Source organism: Aedes albopictus, chromosome 1, assembly GCF_035046485.1.
Source record: "Aedes albopictus strain Foshan chromosome 1, AalbF5, whole genome shotgun sequence".
In the NCBI taxonomy this organism is placed as follows: domain Eukaryota; kingdom Metazoa; phylum Arthropoda; class Insecta; order Diptera; family Culicidae; genus Aedes; species Aedes albopictus.
In genome coordinates this window covers 253,500,089-253,522,881 of record NC_085136.1, presented here as the reverse complement: position 1 = coordinate 253,522,881, position 22,793 = coordinate 253,500,089, and the positions used below count along the sequence as shown (strand labels likewise).

General features: G+C 37.7%; 1 protein-coding gene across 1 annotated transcript in view; it reads right to left on the bottom strand.

The window, feature by feature from the left end:
* LOC134285574 (tachykinin-like peptides receptor 86C) overlaps window positions 1-22,793 on the bottom strand; it is a 545,193-nt gene that overhangs the window by 130,097 nt on the left and 392,303 nt on the right. The gene's annotated exons all lie outside the window — the stretch shown is intronic.

Below are 22,793 nucleotides of genomic sequence, written 5' to 3'. Positions count from 1 at the left end.
TGTGTGCTGCAGTTTCCAACTGTTTTTTTTATTTGTCACGGACTTGAATAAACTGGAACAATGCAAATGTGCACATTTTTTCTGATTGGAAATTACGGTCACGAAGAAACAAACACCGAGAAAAAATTCTACTCAGTGGTGATTTCAGAGTAAGACCAACTCAGTCACTGAGTAGACAATTTTCTCGGTGAATTTAAAACGCCAAAATGTATGCACAAGAAATCAACCGTATACATGTTATAAGATAAAGAGAAATATATCCAATCAAGCGACAGTATCGCAAACGTAACATGAGCATGTATGGGGAGTACGCAGGGTGTGATTTTACTAGTAGTTCAGTTGCTGTTCGTCTGTTCTCTGTGACTAGGGTGCACACTTGGTGACACTAGCGCCAAAAAGTATAACAACGGCAAATTTGTTCCTCTTTTCGAAATGCGACAGCGCCGCGTAATGGCCACATTCCCAGTTATTTCAAAACAACCGTTGCAGTGCTTTACACAACCGCGCAGTATGAGCTTGGACGTCTGTTCTCTGTGCCCTAGTATAGTTCCACCACAGAGAACAGACGTCCAAGCTCATCAAGTGCAGTTGTGTAAAGAGTTGCAACGGTTGTTTTGAAATAACTGGCAATGTGGCCATTACGCGGCGCTGTCGCATTTCGAAAAGAGGTACAAATTTGCCGTTGTTTTACCTTTTGGCGCTAGTGTTGCCAAGTGTGCACCCCAATATAGTTGCATCGAGAGAATGCGATGGATTTACTAGGAAACAATAATTGTATTGTTGTTCAACTCACTTCTTATTGAAAGAGATGAAACAAATTATCAATGGGTTGCCCAAATTGTGTTGTTGAGTTAGTTAAATAATCATAAACATCTTGTTATTTGATCAAATACAGCACAGTCTCTGAGTAGGAAAATTTAAAGGTGCGCTAGTGAAATATTGCTTTAGTAAGCGCCATCATGATGTCGAAACGAGTTTTTAGGTGGGAAAGTCACCGTCGATGCCGCTACTGAGCTTGTTTTTTTCTTTACACAAGATTTTCTAGCAATTTTTTTTTGAGAAATAAGAGTTTCGCGTTCGGATTGATTGTTTTTAATTAGTGTTAAACTTATTTTTGATTGAACCTCAGTGAAATCCATGCAGATTCTCGGCCGGCGCGAGTGCGTTAGTTTCCTCCTGGTAAACTTTATCCCCGGTAGTGCCGAAATCGTTCGAGCTAGTTTCGTGAAAACTCTCGGACAGCGCGAGTGTGTTACGGAGCAATTCCCGGCAGATTGCATCCCCGGTGGTACCAAAATTGCTCGCACTTCTATACATCAAGCTAGTTGCATGAAGATTCTCGGTCGGCGCGAGTGTAGTAGTTGCCTTACGGCAGATTGCATCCCCGGTGGTGCCGAAATCGTTCGCGCTTTTCTACCTCGAGCTAGTTTTGTGAAAACTCTTGGTCGGCGCGAGTGTGTTAGTTTCCTCCCAGCAGATTGCAATCTCGCTGATGCCGAAATCCATTTTTTGATGGTATTTGTCGAATAACTTCAGTTCCTGTAGGAAAAGAAATATTGTGTGCTATGGACGATGATGTGCAACCAGATAATTTGGTGAGTTCGTTCCGATGTGGAACAGATTTTTTAGTACCATTACCACGCATAAGTTGTAGAATATGATTGCCATAAGTAATGTCACGCTTTCAAATTCATCGTTTTCGAAAACAAGCGATTACGGCACCGATTGATTTCGCTCTTTTTGTTTTCATGCGTGCTCACTTCTAACAAAAAATACAAAAATTGGAGACTATTGGAGCCCTATATAATTTCAAAGTAACCCTGTCGCATAACCTAACCATAATGAACTATAGCCCATTCCCGTACCAAAATCCCATCTCCTATCTATTTACGAGGATGCCGGTGAGTCGCTGGCATTTCGATAAATAGGTATCTTCCATTCCCTATCCCTTCCCATCCACAAAACGTATTTCTTATCGTTTCAGAGAGCGAGTAATGGCGCTTAAGCCTAGGCTTGTTAGCCAGGACACATGGTCCAAATGCCTGTGCCCCATCCCGGAAGCAAAAAGGTCCATAGAGTGACAAATTTCTTAGCTATGTCACTCCCCACGTTGGTGTTAAAAAATCACTTACACTCACATCAACACATCTACATGATCAACTCAAATACACTTACACAATCTGAATCTTGCCGCATCACTCGCTTATAGTGAATCCCCAATCAACCCATTCCAAATATCCAACTCCTTGACACCTATGGGGGCGCCGGTGAGTCGCTGGCCTTTCATAAAGTAGGTGTCATATCATCACATCCTTTCCTTTCCTCGTAACGGAGAAGATGGGCGTGGCCGGCAATGAAAGTTTTCATGTCTTTTTTACTTCAACCTCTGATTGGATAGCTGTTCCTTCCCAAATAGCATTCCATAAGTAATTAGAATAGGAGTATTAAAGTTTTAACATGACAACTTTCAGTATGCAATCTACGAATTACTCCGTTACCACGCAACGCAACGCAACGCAACACAAGATTTTCTAGCAATTTTGTTCGAGCATGTTCGTCTGTTCTCTGTGGTTCCACCAAGAGAATGTGTTGGTTTTACTTGGAAAACATTCATTGAATTCTTGTTCAACTTGTTTCTTATTGAAAATAATGAAACTAATTATTAATGAGTTGCTTAAATGTTGTTGCTGGATTAGTGAAATAATCATGAACATCTTGTTTTTTAAGCAAATACAGCTCAGAGTCTGAGTAGGAAAATTGAAAGGTGCGCTAGTGAAATATTTCTTCAGAAAGCGCCATCATGGTGTTGAAACAAGTTTTTGAGTTGGAAAGTCACCGTCGATGTCGCTACTGAGCTTGTTTTTTCTTTACACAAGATTTTCAAGCAATTTTGTTCGAGCATGTTCGTCTGTTCTCTGTGCTGAGAGTACGAGAAAGGTAAGCAAAATAAAAATTCCACGAAAAAAAAAATACAGCTTCGATTATCGTCGATAATTAAGCTGAATTTCGTGGAATGTGACTCTGGTGATAAGCTGATTTCGATAACTTTATATATACTTTATATAGCGCTAGATATCTTATCAATAAATACCTATCATGCTTGCCTCGCGATTGCGTCAGTTTTGTGAAGACTGTGGCGAAGAACTGTCGTGTGATGCGTGGTAGAAAAATCCAGTTGGTAAATTTAGTGTCACCGATTCGGACATTACATAGTTTAGCAGAGCCACTACCGGAATTAACATGTAAGTATCCCATGGAATGTCAGGGCGTAAATATTGTCCATCAGTTATCAGTTGTCAGAAACGAAAAACACAGATAAACAGAAGTCTCGCTCTACTTCTCATCATTCCCATTTTTAACGTTCAGTTCATATATTTTGTTGTTCGCGAATCAATCGCTCACGGCGTTCGCTTCGGTTTTGCTCACATTTGACGTTTGCTTACTACCCCACATATTGGGCGATTATGTTTTCGTAACGATGACTCTAATCCCAATGAAACAATTCAAGTGCTTCGTTTGTTTTTCTGTTCTAATATTGTTCGTGCAGTTGAAAATCGGAATTTTTGACACGCGAAAATCGGATTTTCTCCTATACCGTGTGTCGGACGTACGTCAGGCACAATACGCTGGGTAGAGGGCCAGATCCGCTGTCCAGCGCACTACGTCCGACGTTAGGTCACAGAGAACAGACGTTCAAGCTCATGAAGTACAGTTGTGTAAAGCATTGCAACGGTTGTTTTGACATAACTGGGAATGTGGCCATTACGCGACGTTGTCACATTTTGAATCGGAGTGCAAATTCGCCGATATTTTATCTTTTGGCGCTAGTGTCGCCAAGTATACATCCCAATATACTTCCGCTGAGAGAGTGTGTTGAATTTAATAGGGAAATAATAGAAATTTTGTTGTTAAACTAGTGAAATAATAATAAACATCTTATTATTTGAACAAATATAGCTCAGCCTCTGAGTAGGAAAATTTAAAGGTGCGCTAGAGAAATATTTCTTTAGTTAGCGCCATCATGGCGTCGAAACAAGATTTTCGGTGGGGAAGTCACCGTATGCACTTGTTTTTTCTTTACACAAGATTTTCAAGCAATTTTGTTCTCTGTGGTTAGGTTTCACTACCAGGGGCAAATTTTCGTCAAGGAAAGTGCGTCTTATCAAAGAGAACAGACGAACATGCTCGAACAAAATTGCTTGAAAATCTTGTGTACACAGTTAAGTTTGTTTTACAGGAAAAAATCGGTAAAGGTAGCAACTTTTACCGAAGTTCGTAAGAGTTTGACAGATAAACGATAACATTTTACCGAAATTTGTTAGTTTTTTACAGAATTTCGTTAAAAATCCATTACCGAACGCTCAGCGGTTGAGATTTCGGTAAAAATTACCGAACGAGATTGGCTGTGTAAAGAAAAAACAAGCTCAGTAGCGACATCGACGCTGATTTTCCCACTCAAAAACTTGTTTCGACACCATGATGGCGCTTTTTGAAGAAATATTTCACTAGCGCACCGTTAAATTTTCCTACTCAGATTCTGAGCTGCATTTGTTTAAATAACAAGATGTTTATGATTATTTTATTAATCCAGCAACATAATTTGAGCAACCTATTGAACAAATTAAACAAATTGAACAATAATTCAATTATTGTTTTCCAAGTAAAACCGACACATTCTCTTGCTGGAACTATACTACGGTGCACACTTGGTGACACTAGCGCCAAAAGGTAAAACAACGGCAAATTTGTACCCCTCCGCGAAATTTGACAGCGCCGCGTAATGGCCACATTCCCAGTTATTTCAAAAAAACCGTTGCATTGCTTTACACAATAGCACTACATGAGCTTAGACGTCTGTTCTCTGTGGTCTTATTCAATTGGGTTTTTAATTTTTGATAAATTTATTGATTTTCACGCAGAATTTTCATGCGCTCAGAGTGTACAAGCCTGGCAAAACGCAGTGAGGCAAAAATACTTAGGCATTTTAATTTAATAAGTCACAACTTATGAAAGGACGATTTTTTTGTTTCATTACTTACTTATTGATTTCATAGTTGTCGCGAACACATTCCATATCTACAACTTACGATTGACATAAGCGACATGGTTGTGAAAAAGCCATAATTAAAATCTATGAAAATCTTTACCACACGCTAAGAAAATGTTACTCTAAAATGAGTAAGATTCACACAAAACTGAGCTAAACTGGAACAGCTCAAAAAATGAGTAAATTGCATTTCCAGCGATAGCGGTGGCCCGAGTGCAAAAATCCAACTGGTTTAAGCCGTATAATATTCTTCGCATCATCAAGAATATTATACGGCTTAAACTGATGAGATTTTCGCACTTGGGCCAGCGCTATCGCTGGAAAAAAAATTTACTCAATTTTGAGTTGTCCCACTTTAGCTCGAAAATGAGTGAATTTTCTGACCGTGCATGTGGGTATGGGTTCCATCTACACGCTAAGAAAAAGTTACTCTAAAATGAGTAAGATTCACACAAAACTGAGCTAAACTGGAACAGCTCAAAAAATGAGTAAATTGCATTTCCAGCGATAGCGCTGGCCCAAGTGCAAAAATCCAACCAATTTAAGCCGTATAATATTCTTCACATCAGCAAGAATATTATACGACTTAAACTGATGAGATTTTCGCACTTAGGTCAGCGCTAGCGCTGGAAAAAAAAATTACTCAATTTTGAGTTGTCCCACTTTAGCTCAGTTTTGTGTGAATTTTCTGACCGTGTAGCTTCGTCTGAGACAAACAAGCATTACTCACAGATCTGTTTTCGGAGCTATCGGACACTAAAAATCAAGTTGATTTTCTTGAAGTGCCCATAAATTCTCTGAAATCATCAACAACAATGGAATTATTGTCTGTTTGGATAAAAGCACAGAGAACAGACGTCCAAGCTCATGAGGTGCAGTTGTGTAAAGAGTTGCAACGGTTGTTTTAAAATAACTGGGAATGTGGCCATCACGCGGCGCTGTCACATTTTGAAAAGAGGTACAAATTTGCCGTTGTTTTACCTTTTGGCGCTAGTGTGGCCAAGTGTGCACCCCAATATAGTTCCACCGAGAGAATGTGTTGGATTTACTTGGAAAACAATAATTGTATTGTTGTTCAACTCACTTCTAATTGAAATAGATGAAACAAATTATCAATGGGTTGCCCAAATTTTGTTGTTGAATTAGTGAAATAATCATAAACATCTTGTTATATGACCAAATACAGCACAGTCTCCGAGTAGGGAAATTTAAAGGTGCGCTAGTGAAATATTTCTTTAGTAAGCGCCATCATGATGTCGAAACGAGTTTTTAGGTGGGAAAGTCACCGTCGATGCCTCTACACGCTAAGACCAATTAACCTTTTTTTCCAAAAAGTGCACAACCGCAAATATGCGTAAATGATACTCAAATATAGGTAAACAAAACTCAAATATGGGTAATGTGGATTCAAATATGAGTAATTGTTACCCAAATATGGGTTAATATTACCTATAAATGCGGTTGTGCACTTTTCCAAAATATGAGTTTTATTTACCCATATTTGCGTAAAGTTTACGCAAATTTGAGTAAAATTTACCCATATTTTAGAAAAATAGGTAAACTGATCTAAGCGTGTACTGAGCTTGTTGCCTTTCTCGTACACTAAGTGTACTGGAAAGGCTATATGTTCACTCTAAAAACGACTGTTCAATAGAAGGCCCGGAGGGTCAAGTCATAGAGAACAGACGTCCAAGCTCATACTGCGCGGTTGTGTAAAGCATTGCAACGGTTGTTTTGAAATAACTGGGAATGTGGCCATTACGCGGCGCTGTCACATTTCAAATCGGGGTACAAATTTGCCGTTTTTTACCTTTTGGCGCTCGTGTTACCAGGTGTGCACTCTAGTATAATTCCACCAAGAGAACGTATTGATTTTACATGGAAAACAATAATTGAATTCTTGTTTAACTTTTGTCTTATTGAAAATAATGAAACTAATTGGTAATGAGTTGCTTACTTTTGGTTATTAAATAAGTGTAGCAACAAAATGCTAAATTGTTATTTGAGATTATACAGTTCAGTCATTAAGTTGCAAAATATAAATGTGCGCTAGCAAAATATTTCGTAAGTAAGCGCCATCATCATGACGAAATGAGTTTTTGGGTGGGAATGTCACCGTCGATGTCGCTGCTGAGCTTGTTTTTTTCCTTTACACAACAATTTGCGGAAATTTTGTTCGAGCATGTTCGTCTGTTCTCTGTGGTGTTCCGGACCAGTACCCTTGGAATGGGCCATACATAAAAATGTAACAAACACATACATGCGACACATCAAACTGCGGCATTTTGGATAACCTGATGAACAAATAGCAAGAAAACAGTCTCAGACCATATCTGAACCGGTTGTGTTCCGGAACCGGTTCCGGATATCCAGCCGGAAGTGGCCAAATACAAAAGTGAACCAAATCCATGCATGCGACACATCAAATTGCGGCAATTTCGATAACCTGATGGACAGTAAGCAAGAAAACAGTCTCAGACCATATCTGAACAGGTTGTGTTCCGGAACCGGTTCCGGATGTCCCGCAGGAAGTGGCCAAATATAAAAGTGAACCAAATCCAAGCATGCGACACATCAAACTGCGGCATTTTCGATAACCTGATGAGCAGCTAGCAAGAAAACACTCTCAGACCATATCTGCGTCGGTAGTGCTTCGGAACCGGTTCCGGGTGTTCCGCCGGAAGTGGCCGTATATAAAAGTTGACAAAACTTTTGAATACGGCACATCAAATCACGGCTTTTTCGAAAACTTGGTGACCGGTTATTGAGGAAGTAGGCTAAGACCACATTATGGACTGTCAGTAGTGCCGAAACTAGTTCCCTACGAAAGCGGCTAAATATTTAATTGAACCAAACCCATGGCTTTTTTGATAACCTAATAAACTTTAGCAAGCAGATAGGCTCAGACTATTTAAGAGACTATCGGTAGTGTTCCGCAACCTGTTCCGGGCCAGAAGTGACACCAAACCCATGCATGCGATAGCTCAAATCACGGCTTTTTAGGTAACATGTTGAACAGTTGCAAGAAAATAGACGCAAGCCATATCAGTGTGTTACGGAACCGATTACGGGTGTCCCACCAGAAATGGTCAAATGTAAAAGAGAACAAATACATGCGACATATTAATGACTTATTCAGTAACAAGATAAACGGCTAATCAACAAATAATCTCAGACCATATTTGGGAGAACCGGTAGTGTTCCAGATCTGGTGACAAGACGAGTAATGTGCCGGAAGTGGTAAAATATAGAAGGGAACTAAACCATAGCGGCGTTTTTGATAATCTGATGAACGGTCAACAAGAAAATAGTCTCAGGCCACATATAGAGCTTGTAATAATATTCCGAAATCGGTTGCGGGTGTTCCATCGGAAGTGATTTAATAGAAATGAACCAAAATCACGCATGCGATACATAAAATCGCGGCTTTTTCAAAAATTTGCCGAACGGTTTGCAAGAAAATAGCCTCACAACACATTAAATTTCGGCTTTTCAGGTAACCCGATGAACAGTTGACAAATACATAGTCTCAGACCATATTTGAGACAACCGGAATTGGTTGCAGGTGTCCCGCCGGAAGTGGTCAAACGCAAAATTTAATAAAACCCATGCAAGCTGCACATCAAATAGCGGAATTATAAAGGTGAACAAAATAAAAGTCAAAGCGATAAATCAAATTGTGGCTTTTTTGATAGCATGTAAACGTTGGGTAAGAGAACAAAATCGTGACCAAAGCGATCTCTTCAAATCACATCATTTCAGATTCCTTGCGGTGTATATATAGTAGGATGGATCAACGTTTTATAGAAAAAATATAATTTCATCGCATCAACACCTTATACAGTTTATCAATCTCCAGTGCTGCAATCTCCTTATGCTTCTAAAGTTACTGCTTACAATTTGGATGCGACTGGTTGAGCCCTCACTTTTCTTATTGCGATTGAAATTTGAATGGCAATGAATTTCAAGAATTTGAATGCATTTTTCTCGAAGGAAGGTCATATTTTACATGAATCATGTTACCAATGATAATAAAATATAGCCTTAAGTGTGCTGAAATATACATTGGCGAAGATCACAAAGTGATCTGTGATTGTAAATAAAGTTAACCTTCTTCATGCATTAGCTGACGCTCACCCCGTACCGTACCGTAGTGGATGGAATGGGGTCATAATGACCCCAATACACGACTAGGGTTAAGGTGGTCAAGCAGTCAACTGAGAGGTCTGATATTTTTCAGCTCTGTTTTGCTGTTGAACATAACATCGGAATATGTATCATGAATAAGTTTCGAAAATCGATGAGGGCTTTGTTAAAATTGTTGCTTTTCTATGTGAAGTGTTTTCAGGATTCAGGAACATTTTGGCTAACGTCGACGAAAAGTTCATGAGTACATATTCGACGAGAAAGGCACTATCACCACTAGGTGGATTAATCTGGTTTTTTTTTCTTTACACAAGATTTTCAAGCAATTTTGTTCGAGCATATTCGTCTGTTCTCTGTGATAAAAGTAAGAAAATCTGCTTCGGTGAACGACACGTCTACCTTCTTCCGAAGTTCAAGGTATGTCACTAACGAGTGGTCGGGACGGAAAAGTTTGAAATTAATCATGTTTCGTAATAATACATAATCAAATAACCACTCTTGAATATTAAATACATCATTTTATCAACGTAATTCCTATTATAAAACGTTTCACTAAATTTTTCGATGCGATTTGCACAGTTATCAAAGGAAAAAAGTCTAGTTTTATCACAGAGAACAGACGTCCAAGCTCATGCAGTGGGGTTGTGTAAAGCATTACAACAGTTGTTTTGAAATAACTGGGAATGTGGCCATTACGCGGCGCTGTCAAATTTCGAATCAGGGTACAAATTTACCGTTGTTTTACCTTTTGGCGCTAGTGTCGCCAAGTGTGCACCCTAGTATAGTTCCACCAAGAGAATGTGTTTGATTTACTTGGCAAACAATAATTGAATTCTTGTTCAAATTGTTTCTTATTGAAGATAATGAGACTAGTTATTAATGGGTTGCTCAAATTTTGTTGCTGGATTAGTGAAATAATCATAAACATCTTGATATTTAAGCAAATTCAGCTCAGAATCTGAGTAGGATTATTTGGGCAACCCATTGATAACTTGTTTCATCTCTTTCAATAAGAATCATGACAACTTCTCAGACTTCGACAGCTCCTCTGTGGATTTTGATCTCTCTATGAAGGATGAGATCACCGGTATACCGGTTTTCGTTCCATAGGTATTCCACAATTTTTTGCAAGTAAGTTCGGGCATGTTAGCGGGGCCAGACAGTTCTTCACAGATGGTTCCAAAACCGATGACTCGACTGGATTCGGTGTCTACAACGAATTCCATAGCGCCACCTTCATGCTTCAAAAGCCATGTTCGGTATACATTGCTGAGCTAGCGGCTATATACTACACCTTAGAGTACATTCGCACTCTTCCACCTGAGCAGTACTTCATTTTTACCGACAGTCTAAGCTCTCTGGAGGCTGTTCGGTCAATGAAACCGATGAAGCACTCAGCGTACTTCCTGAAAGGAATACGCCAAGTCTTGAGTGCTTTGTCCAAACGCTCATACATCATCACCATAGCTTGGGTCCCTTCACATTGCTCAATTCCGGGCAATGAGAAAGCGGACTCTCTGGCTAAGGTGGGCGCTAGCGAAGGCGATATTTACGAGCGTCAAATCGCCTTCGACGAATTTTTTGCATTGGCCCGTCAGGAGACCTTGATCAGCTGGCAAGGCAACACAAATGGAGAGATGGAGAGATGGGTAGATGGTTGCACTCCATCATTCCACAGGTGTCGAAGAAGCCATGGTTCAAAGGGTTGGATTTGAGCCGCGATTTCATTCGTGTAATGTGTCGGCTGATGTCCAACCACTATTTGTTGAATGCACATACCTTCCGTATTGGGCTCTCAGAAAGCAATCTCTGTGTCTGTGGCGAGGCTTACCAGGATATCGAACATGTTGTGTGGGGATGCAATGAGTATCGTGAGGTCAGATCTGAGCTGCGTGAAATTCTCCAGGTCCGAGGAAAACAACAGAAACCCGTTAGAGAAGTGTTGGCAGGGCTTGATTTGGAATACATGAACCTGATTTACCAGTTTTTGAAACGAGTTGATGTCAGAGTTTGATATAGTACCACAGAGAACAGACGAACATGCTCGAACAAAATTGCTTGAAAATCTTGTGTAAAGAAAAATCAAGCGCAGTAGCGACATCGACGGTGACTTTCCCACACGGTCAGAAAATTCACACAAAACTGAGCTAAAGTGGGACAACTCAAAATTGAGTAATTTTTTTTTCCAGCGCTAGCGCTGACCTAAGTGCGAAAATCTCATCAGTTTAAGTCGTATAATATTCTTGCTGATGTGAAGAATATTATACGGCTTAAATTGGTTGGATTTTTGCACTTGGGCCAGCGCTATCGCTGGAAATGCAATTTACTCATTTTTTGAGCTGTTCCAGTTTAGCTCAGTTTTGTGTGAATCTTACTCATTTTAGAGTAACTTTTTCTTAGCGTGCACCTAAAAACTCCTTCCGACACCATGATGGCGCTAAATTAAGAAATATTTCACTGACGCATCTTTAAATATTCCTACTCAGAGATTAAGCTGTATTTGCTGAAATAACTAGATGTGTATGATTATTTCACTAAGTTAGCAGCAAAATTTGAGCAAACCATTGAAAATTAATTTCACTACTTTCAATTAGAAATGAGTTGAACAACAATACAATTATTATTTCCCTAGTAAATTCACACATTCTCTGGGTGGAACTATATTGGGGTGCACACTTGGCGACACTAGCGCCAAAAGGTAAAACAGCGGCAAATTTGTACCTCTTTTCGAAATGTGTCAGCGCCGCGTAATGGCAAATGCAAAACAACCGTTGCAATTCTTTACACAACTGCACTTCATGAGCTTAGACGTCTGTTATCTGTGATAGTACGTTTCTTGTTTTCGTTGTCCGCCTTTTGGTTTTGTTGTTCGCCCCTGTCTGTCGTCACCCCCCTTCCGTTTGTCCTCTTCTTGTCGTTTTCTACCGATAAAGTCCTTTCTTTTTGGTTCCATTACAGATATGGACAATTGTCCCATCAATGTTTTAGTATAAGTTAGCAAATAATTTAGTTTTAAACCCATAAACCCCTTCTTCCCAATTATATTTTATTTATTTTTTTTTTCAATCCTTAACCTCGAAACAGCCGCGAGTACTTCGGCTTCCCAAACTAACATAGTTTTAAGGCAGTAATAAATTGTAAAATGTAAAATCATTGTAAAAAAGCAAAAGATTTCGGCTCAGTTATGCCCATGTGGCGCCCGAGCCTGCCAAATAAACGAATAAGTTAAAAAAAATTAGAAGTGAGTTGAACAACAATCACAGAGAACAGACGTTCAAGCTCATGCAGTGCGGTTGTGTAAAGCATTGCAACGGTTGTTTTGAAATAGCTGGGAATGTGGCCATTACGCGGCGCTGTCACATTTCGAAAAGAGGAACAAATTTGCTGTTGTTTTACTTTTTGGCGCTAGTGTTGCCAAGTGTGCACTCCACTATAGTACCACCGAGAGAATGTGTTGGATTTACTTGCACGGTCAGAAAGTTCACTCATTTTGGAGCTAAAGTGGGACAACTCAAAAATGAGTAAATTTTATTTCAAGCGATAGCGCTGGCCCAAGTGCGAAAATCTCATCTGTTTAAGTTGTATAATATTCTTGCTGATGTGAAGAATATTATACGGCTTAAACTGTTTGGGTTTTTGCACTTGGGCCAGCGCTATCGCTGGAAATAAAATTTACTCATTTTTTGAGCTGTTCCAGTTTAGCTCAGTTTTGTGTGAATCTTACTCATTTTAGAGTAACTTTTTCTTAGCGTGTGGAAATCAATAATTGTATTGTAGTTCAACTCACTTCTAATTCAGGTATTGGCTTTTGCATACCTGAGTTTGGTATTCTGCAGCTATTTTCTCCTTCTCGGGAAGTAGGCATTGAAAAAAATGGAAGTTTGCAACTTAATTAGTATGGAAAAAAAAGAAAGGATCCAAATTTTAAAAAATGATAAAAATTCAAAATGAATTCTTTAGCAATGAAATCTTCTACAGCTCTTCTTCTATTTTGGACGAATAGTTGGAAAAATAATTAGACCAAAATATTATTGATGGAACGCTATGAGGCCAGCGAGGCTAGTGTAAATACCCAGTGTGACTGTTATGCGGGTACATTCGTGAATATTAGGTAATGAGACAAAACGACTTGGTATTGTTTTCACGTTTCGTAGAATAACAATGTCAAGTTCATTTTTGTGGATGAAAGTACTGATGATTTGGAGATGACCCCCGGTATTAACTCAATACAGACAAAAAAAAAACGGAAAATGTTATAAATATGCAGTTATGTGTTTGAAAAAAAAATGTCTCACATAATATCACCAGCCGAGAGTTTGTTGGCGAATAATCTGTTGAAATCCAGCTAGCAAACGTCTCTTTCACCGAAATTTAGTATAAAAATTGGCTGTACACATAACGTTGTTAGAGTTAGTCGTGTTCATCAAACCTTGACATTTTAAACTCACTTCTGAAATAAACAAATAGTTTAAAACACCATGTATAACGCTTCGGCATACAGATTTGATAGTAAAACTCTTTCAAGTGAGTGTAATCAGTTTAGGGCGTAATATGGGCGAAATTAAAAGGTACGAAACTGATTACACTCATTCGAAGAGAGTATGCTGCTTAGAGGGTTGGAAAAGTCGGTACAAGAACTCTTTCAAGAGTTCAACTGCAAATTTCCTGGAAAAGAATTTCTCCAAAAACTTTTCCATGTATTATACTTTCTACCGAATTTGTCTTTATCAATTTCTTCTGGGATTTCCAATATATTTTTTCTATAGATATATATCCATGTTTTCTTAGAACTTTTGCTAGTGTATCCCACACCCTGTATCATCCCAACCAGTCTTGCGAATAATCGCGACCATCACGAGACAATCACTTGAACCACTTTCTGGAATCACCCTTCCCAAGGTGATACGAATCAGCTAGCATGTCAGGCCTTGAATGAAAAACATGTTGTGCTTGAGGTGATGCACTGAAAGGCGGCTTGCAGTAATGACAAGCATAACAATGTTTTTAAATTTACCATGGCAAAACATGATCATCGAACCACCAACGCTTCTTGTGTGCGTTTTGTTTCTTCTCACTTCAACCGGTTCGATAGCCGAGTGGTAGCGTGAGAGCCTGGTGATGTCAAGGTTCTTGGTTCGAATCCGGTTGCCAACAGAAACTTTTTTAAATTGAAAATCTAGTCCATGGTAAAATTGAAAACATAATTCTGTTGAATTGAAACGAAAATCAGTCTGCACAAATTTAGTGGTGTTGTGTATTTAAATTGACCCTCAGAATAGTAATTTTCACCACAAGCCGCCGTTCAGTGTGGAGAGAGTCATGACACTCACATGAGCCATATCCAAGTCAGGATGATTGTAGCAAAACGTGGGTGACTGGGTGACGTGGATGGGATTCTGTCTTTTCTGATGTTTGCGACTGTAGAGAGAGCGAATCAGAAACCGCAGAGACAAAGTGATACAGGTTTGGTGTTTATCAGATATTTTGTGACTTGTACGCTGATGCTTCGCGGTACTCATCCTAACTATTTACCCTAATATTCTCCATTACTCTGCTAAAAAAATCCTGTTGGGAATCTAAACTGAAGACACGAACTTAACTTGTTTTTGTTTTGCATTTGGTTCCTTCGGAAAATTTAACCAAAATGTTATGTATAGTCCGGCATACAGCAAATGCTAAAAATATACCTATTGAGCAAGATCTTGATGGTAGGTCCAAGATAAAAGAACCCAGTCAACCAGTGATCGTATAAGATGTTGCATAAGATGATAAAGTGGAGGCGATATGCGTACTTTTCACATGCGCCTAAATGGAGGCATGTACGCATATGGCCTCCACTTTATCATCTTATGCAACATCTTATACGATTACTGGTTGTCTGGGAAGCTATTCGATATTTTTGCTGTCTTTATTATAGAGCCTGGGAGTGGTTTGTCTTTCGTTATTTAAGATGTTTTTTAACACTGTTCAGTAATTTGAGATTAGCAAGATCTTCGATAGATGATATGGATGTTTACACTTTGTATTCGTTTTCGAAATTTTTTAGGCATTCCGCGGAATTCCGTTTGAAATCGTCAAAGTCTATTTTTTTTGAGACGAAATTTTTAAAATTTGGCGAAACGAAACGAAATTCAAAATCATAAATTTCGCCAAGCTGAATTCCGTGGAATTGGCGAAATGTTACGGTATACCGCATACCCTTACTGCTATCTTGCTCCAGATTGGCTGCGCAAAACTGGAGCGGAGCAGCGCGTAACTGCCCGGGGCGCAAATTGCGCAACGAAAGAAAAACTATACTAAATATTCGCAATAATGTTCCGGTAAAACTAGGGTCTTGTACCATTTGGGCAGGTGTACCTATTTTGGGCACTTGCCGCTATAACTAAGTCAATTTCAAACCGATTGATTTGAGATTTTGTATAGAGTTAGATACTGTACGCACAGAGAACAGACGTCCAAGCTCATACTGCGCGGTTGTGTAAAGCATTGCAACGGTTGTTTTGAAATAACTGGGAATGTGACCATTACGCGGCGCTGTCACATTTCGAAAAGAGGTACAAATTAACCGTTGTTTTACCTTTTGGCGCTAGTGTTGCCAAGTGTGTACCCCAATATAGTTCCACCAAGAGAATGTGTTGGATTCACTTGGAAAACAATAATTGTATTGTTGTTCAACTCACTTCTAATCGAAAGAGATGAAACAAATCAGTATTGGGTTGTCCAAATTGTGTTGTTGAATTAGTGAAATAGTCAAAAACATCTTGTTACTTGGCCAAATACAGCACAGTCTCTGAGTAGGAAAATTTAAAGGTGTGCTAGTGAAATATATCTTTAGTAAGCGCCATCATGATGTCGAAACGAGTTTTTAGGTGGGAAAGTCACCGTCGATGCCGCTACTGTGCTTGTTTTTTCTTTACACAAGATTTTCAAGCAATTTTGTTCGAGCATGTTCGTCTGTTCTCTGTGCTGTACGTGCCTAACTCTATACAAAAATTCAAATCAATCCGTTTGAAATTTACTTAGTTATAGAGGCAAGTGCCCAAAATAGGTACACCTGCCCAAATGGTACAAGACCCTATCATAAAAACAAATAAAACCAAATGGAATCAAGATTATTACTTAGGTTGACTCTCCAGTACAGATTAATTGGATAGTTTTTGATTCACTTCAGGAAATTAGATTAGTTAGAATTTAGGTATCATGTGAATAACTTTGTGTAATCTTTTTGTGGCAAGTTAAAAGGTTTTTACCTTACGCCACATGAGAATAAAAATAAATAAATAAAAAATACCACCAAGTAGCCTATGGCTGTATATTCAAAAATAAATAAATAATAAATATAATTCACGGTTATTTTACCTTATATTCACGGTTATATTCACCTTAAGGTGAATGTAGAACGAAGACACACCTCGAATTTCCAAAAGCACAAATCTAAGGAACCAAATAACAGATCGCTCTGAAAACTTGATCGATTGGTCACCAGAAGGTGACCAATCGATCACCTTTTCAGCGCGATAAGATATTTGATTCTTTAGATTTGTGCTTTTGAAAATTCAAGGAGTGGCTTCGTGTTATATTCACCTTAAAGTGATGGAGACGTATGGTCATTCCATACGAATATGAGCACAAAACATGGAATTTATAAAAGTGCAGCCCAAAAACGGCTTGAAGAGCATATCTATTTTTTTTTTTAATGTTACGATAAATTAGTTGAACTTTCATTAAACAATGTAAAAGTATAGTCGTTGTGATCCAACATTGTAAAAATTATAAAAAGCGAAACAAACATTTTTAAATAATGACATTTATTAAAGTTTTTTATTAATATTTTTTTTATAAAATCATGAACTAATAATCTTTTCATTTGTGAAAAAAGATTGCAAACTGGTCTTGTTTACGCATATTTCATTCATTATTAACGGATTAGCAAGAATCTACTGTCATCAAAGTGCATTCTGTATTGTGGTCATGGATTGCGATGTTTTACTCACACTTTGTATTATATCCTGCATTATTACTGTACAAAGAACTCAGAAACCATTATCCTCTAAATTAAATAGCCTTCTTCTTATACAACAAGCCTTAAATCATATATAAGATGTCCAGTAACTATTTTGAGATCAGTATCAATCCATTAGTATCAGTAACAAAGGTCAAGGGTTACATACCAACCGTCCGTGCATCATTATTCCGTGAACTGTTACAGATTATAAAATACCATGAAGTGAAATTAAGCCAATAAATCAGTTAGTTATTAGTTGAAGTTCAGTGTTTGAAGATTTAGTTTCATCTCGCATAATTCTGGCACTAAGAAACCCCATCGCCCTTATGTGCGCATACAGGTCTGTTGGTTCAATAGTTATGATTTTTTGAAAATTTTTAGTTTTGAAAAATCTTGATTTTTTGGACCGCTCTATCATAAAATTGGTCGTTATAATGACGAAATAAAAAAAATACTTTTTGGTTAAGATCATTCCTACCGAATTTGAGAAAAATCGGAGCACTTTTATTTTTGTGTTAATTCTTTTTTTTCATGGAATGCCTGTATAAATATATATATATATTATTTTTTTTTTCATTTCAGATTCAGAATGGAATGCCCAAAGTTCGATGTCATAGATCCAGAAACCATAACGCCAGTGACGTACGAAAGCACCATCAAGTCTGGAACCCACGGTGATGTGTACCAAAAGCAATTAGCTCAACTTCTTTTGCTTAGGCTGACACGAGAAGGGAAGGATTTTTACTTGGCTTACGAACTGACATTCGCAGATAAGTTTGACGACGTGGTGTTCTACGATAAGAAAGACAAGCAATGGATATTTGTACAGTCAAAACATGTCGACGGCAAAGATTCAAAGATACAGTGTCGGACAAAATAATAAGACCACCACCCGTTTTTCATACAAAATGGCCAAGTTTGACGATGTGATACTCGGTTTCTAGTGAACCGATTTGGCTGAAATTTTGACAGTCGCCATGGAATTACGTGAATTTTGATTTGTATTTAATTGATTGAGTTCTGTTCACTACAACAAAAGTTATGGATATACGAAACGACAAAATTATAGGACCACTTTCAGATTGCCATTACCAAAGGATATATGTGAGTATCTGATACTTGATAATTGATAAACAAGTACTAAAATTAAGGATGCCATTTAAACTTGGGGACATTTTTATGTAATTAACCACAAATAACCATCATGAAAATTTGATGTTAGAATTTTGTCGCACCGTATATCTGTAACTTTGAAAGTAGTGAACAGAACTCAATCAATTTAATACAAATCAAAATTCCCGTAATTTCATGTCGGCTGTCAAAATTTCAGCCAAATCGGTTTACTAGAAACCAAGTACCATATCGTCAAACTTGGCCATTTTGTATTAAATAGGACCGATGGTCTTATTATTTTGTCCGTCACTGTAGATCTAAATGGCTTGCTTCCAGAAGCGAATCGGGAGAAGGGGGATTTCAGTTTGTACAAATATTTCATTTCCTACATGCTAGTTCGAAATAGGTTCAAAGGTAAACTTAAGTTTCTGCTGTTTACAAATAGAAAACTTGATGAAAAGTTAAAAAACGCAGAAAATTGCATGTTGATCGAAGATCAAGAAGTACACGAATATCTGCGCTTTACTTCTGAACGAGCTACCCACAAAGTTCTTACACCGACTGAATCGACAATTCGATTAATCGTGGAACACACCAACAAAGATTTCCATTCCCTGAAAGACGCTATAAAGGAACTTTTCATCAAAAGAGTTATTACAAATGAGCTGCAGAAATACAAGACTTATTTAAAGGATATTTTAATGGAGTCGGAAAACAATCAAATATGCTTCAAAGATACTTTCAACGATTCACTGATTTTCATTGCTCAATTGTACAAAGTGATTCAACCTGAGCTACACAATATGAAACCAGTTGAAAAACCACCAAAACTCAACATTGATGAAGTAGATTATGATCATTCAAACTACCCACTAGTGGAAGGTCAGGATTTCGAGCACCTAATTGATGCCATCAGAGATCTTTTTCTTAACGGAATGGTAACTGATCATTTAAAAACTTACGAGAATCTTCTTAGTTTGATTCTAACAACAACTGCAAATGGTCAGCTAGCATTCAAAGATACTTTTAATGGTGATCTGGTCTATAAAGCTGAACTATATAGGATGTTGAAGGCTGAACTAAGTAACATGAATGAGGCGGTTACTACGAAGCAGAAACTATTCGATGGAAAAAATTTACGTAACAAACATCATCCAGTTTTATTCTTTGCGGAGGAAATTGATGTACGGCAATTTTTTGCACAACTCACATTATCAGTGCATCAACCGGATAAATTGGAACCCTTTATCGTTGAAGAGTTTCACTTACGGATAAGAACGTGGTTACGACCTGACGTTTTAGGTAAGCTAACCGAAGACGATGATAAAAATGTGTTGAAAGATTTGGAGGATTCTTTTGACGCAACACTTAAATGCGAGCAAAGTAATACCAAACCATACTTAGATCAACATTTTGTCAAGAAGTTTTATGATAATTTCGGGTCCAAAATTGTAAAATTGTTTCCAGTATTGAATGACACAAATCAGTTGTATATTAACAGAGTGCTCATATATGAAAAAAAAGACATTGATATACCAGAAACTTGGCAAAATTTCCAATCTGACGGAAAAATGAAATCTGAGCTATATAGTAGTTCACTCATTTATTCAGGATTTTCGTCGCTACTTAATAATAGTACTGCAAGAAACAGGCGGCCTGAAATGGATGATACAATATCACTACCGGACAGAACTTACGAAGAAATGACTGATAGCCAATTTGCAGAAAATTTGAAGACTAGACTTGCACATTATCAGTGTTTAGTTTTGACGGCGGACCCTGGTATAGGTAAAACTGAACTACTTCAATATGTTGCTCTTAGACATCAAAAATTTACATCAGAAACAGTATTCTTGTTTTACCTGAACAGAATACAAGATTCTGATAGAGTTTTAGGGAATGAGCCATCATTGGATATTTTCAAATCTTCGTTATCTCAAAAGAATATAGAACTCATACGAAACGTTTTGGAAAATAAATCTGATAATCTAATTACGATGTTGTTTGATGGGTATGACGAAATATATAAGAAAAATAAAAATAAAATAAACAAACTGTTTGAGCTTTTATTAAAATCAAAACATGTTCAACTTGTTATAAGTGTAAAAAATCATGAAAAAAAATCATTGCAGAGCTTTTTTCAGAAGCACAAGTTTAACGTTGGATACTTAACATTAGAACAGTTCAGCAGAGAAAATATTATTGAATACTTTGCAAAATCATGGAACGAAAGCGTAAAATTTGATAACGATTCCAAATTTGATCAATATTCCAAATTCTTGGTTGAGAAATTTGATAGTTTATGCAGAATTCCATTGATGGTGAAAATGATGGCGGAAATCTACAGTCAGCGTTTCAAACAATTCAAAGAAACTAGTATGATTGACAAGGGAAGTGAAATTAGCTATTTAGAGAGAGAGTTTTTGGAAGTAGAGCATATTTATGATAATTTCATTAAAAACTGTTTACTGATAAAGATTAAGGATGTATGTCATGGCATTGGGATAGTCGATTCGAACAAACAAATTTTGGAAGGGTTTTATCTTGACCATCAACTACTGGCAATAGATTGTCTCGATGTTAGAGAGATGAAATTTATCTTCCAAAACCCAAAATACATGGAAAAATGGGAATGTATCCGAAAATATCACATGAACCAGTTCGAAAAGTCCATTCTTTTAAAGTTTGTTGACGGTAAAGTTTTTTTTTCACATCGTTCTTACGCTGAGTATTTTGTAGCAAACTTTTTGTGGGGTGATTTCGTTTATTTGAAGAACATTGTCAAAAAAGTGTTGTCTTCTTTTACGGGAATAAGAAAGTTTTTTATTAAAATAATTGAAAAAAACATCGGATTGTTCGTAGCAAAGCTCGCCCAAGAGACGTCTTTTGTTTCAAAAGAAGTTGCTTTATGGGCTTGTGAAAGTAATGCTGTAAAATTGCTGGAATATGTGCTTACCAAGAATTTTGTTTTTAGGCCAAGGGAGGCTAAAATGCTTCACATTGCCATTAAAAACGGCTGTTACGAAACAAGTTTGTATTTGATCGATAACTATAAAGTACAACCCGATGTTAAGTATGATGGTGGTCTAGCTCCTTTACATTCGGCCATTATATACGGACATATAAATTTAGTCCAGTTACTGTTACGAAAAGGAGCTGACATCAATATTCGAGATAAAGAAGGATGGTCGGCTCTGCACTATGCAGTTTATCACAAAAGAATTGATATTACAAAAATTTTGATCGATAAAGATATCGACGTGAACTCCTCAAACAAAAACAAATGGAATTCACTTCATATTGCCTGCAATAATGGGGATGCTGATATGACGAAAATGTTGATATACAAAGGTGCACAGCTCGATGCTAAGACTAATGAAGACAAAACGGCCCTCGATTTAGCATTGACGAGGGGATACACAGAAGTTGTTAAAATTTTAATTGAATATTTCGTCATTATGTTCCCTTGGATTTCTATAATCAAAAACGCATTTCAGATAGCGGTTCGGTACGGACATAATTCTTTGCAGGAAATGCTTATGAGAGAATATCCCAAACATGCTTTAGCAGAATATATCGATGTTCCTCTAATCCACATTGCGGCTCAGGAAGGAATAATTAATCAAATAGAAGTATTGATAAACGAGGGTGCCAATGTTAATGCACCAGGTAAAACAAATATAACAGCTCTACATATAAGTGCATCTGCTGGCCACCGCCATGTTGTGGAACTACTACTTGGTGGAGGTGCTAAAGTTAACGCTGTTGAATCAAATAAATGGACACCTCTTCATTTGGCATGTCGGAATGGTCATAAAGAGGTTGTCGAAATATTAATAAGAGAAAAAGCTAACATTGACGCATCAGCTCACGATTACTGCACACCGCTTCATTTGGCATGCCAGAATGGACATAAAGAGGTTGTGCAAGTATTAATAAGAGAAAAAGCCAACATTGATGCATTGGATTACGAGAACTGGAAACCACTTCATTATGCGTGTCACAATGAACACAAAGATGTAGCTGAAATTTTAATTAGACGAGGTGCCTATATTGATGCATTAACCCAAAATAAATGTACGGCTCTTCATTTAAGTGCTTTCAAAGGTTACTACGTTATTGCGGATTTACTACTTGATAAAGGTGCTGACGTAAACGCTGTTGAAACAAAAAAATGTACCCCGCTCCATTTGGCATGTCAAAACGGCCATAAAGAAGTTGTGGAAGTATTAATAAGAAAACAAGCCAACATTGACGCATTAGCTCATGATAACTGGACACCGCTTCATTTTGCATGCTATAATGGTCATAAAGAGGTTGTGAAAATATTAATAAGAAGAAAAGTCAACATTGACGCACCGACTAACGATTACTACACACCGCTTCATTTGGCATGCCGAAATGGTCATAAAGAGGTTGTGGAAATATTAATTAAAGAAGGTGCCAACATAGACGCATCACCTAACGGTTACTGGACACCGC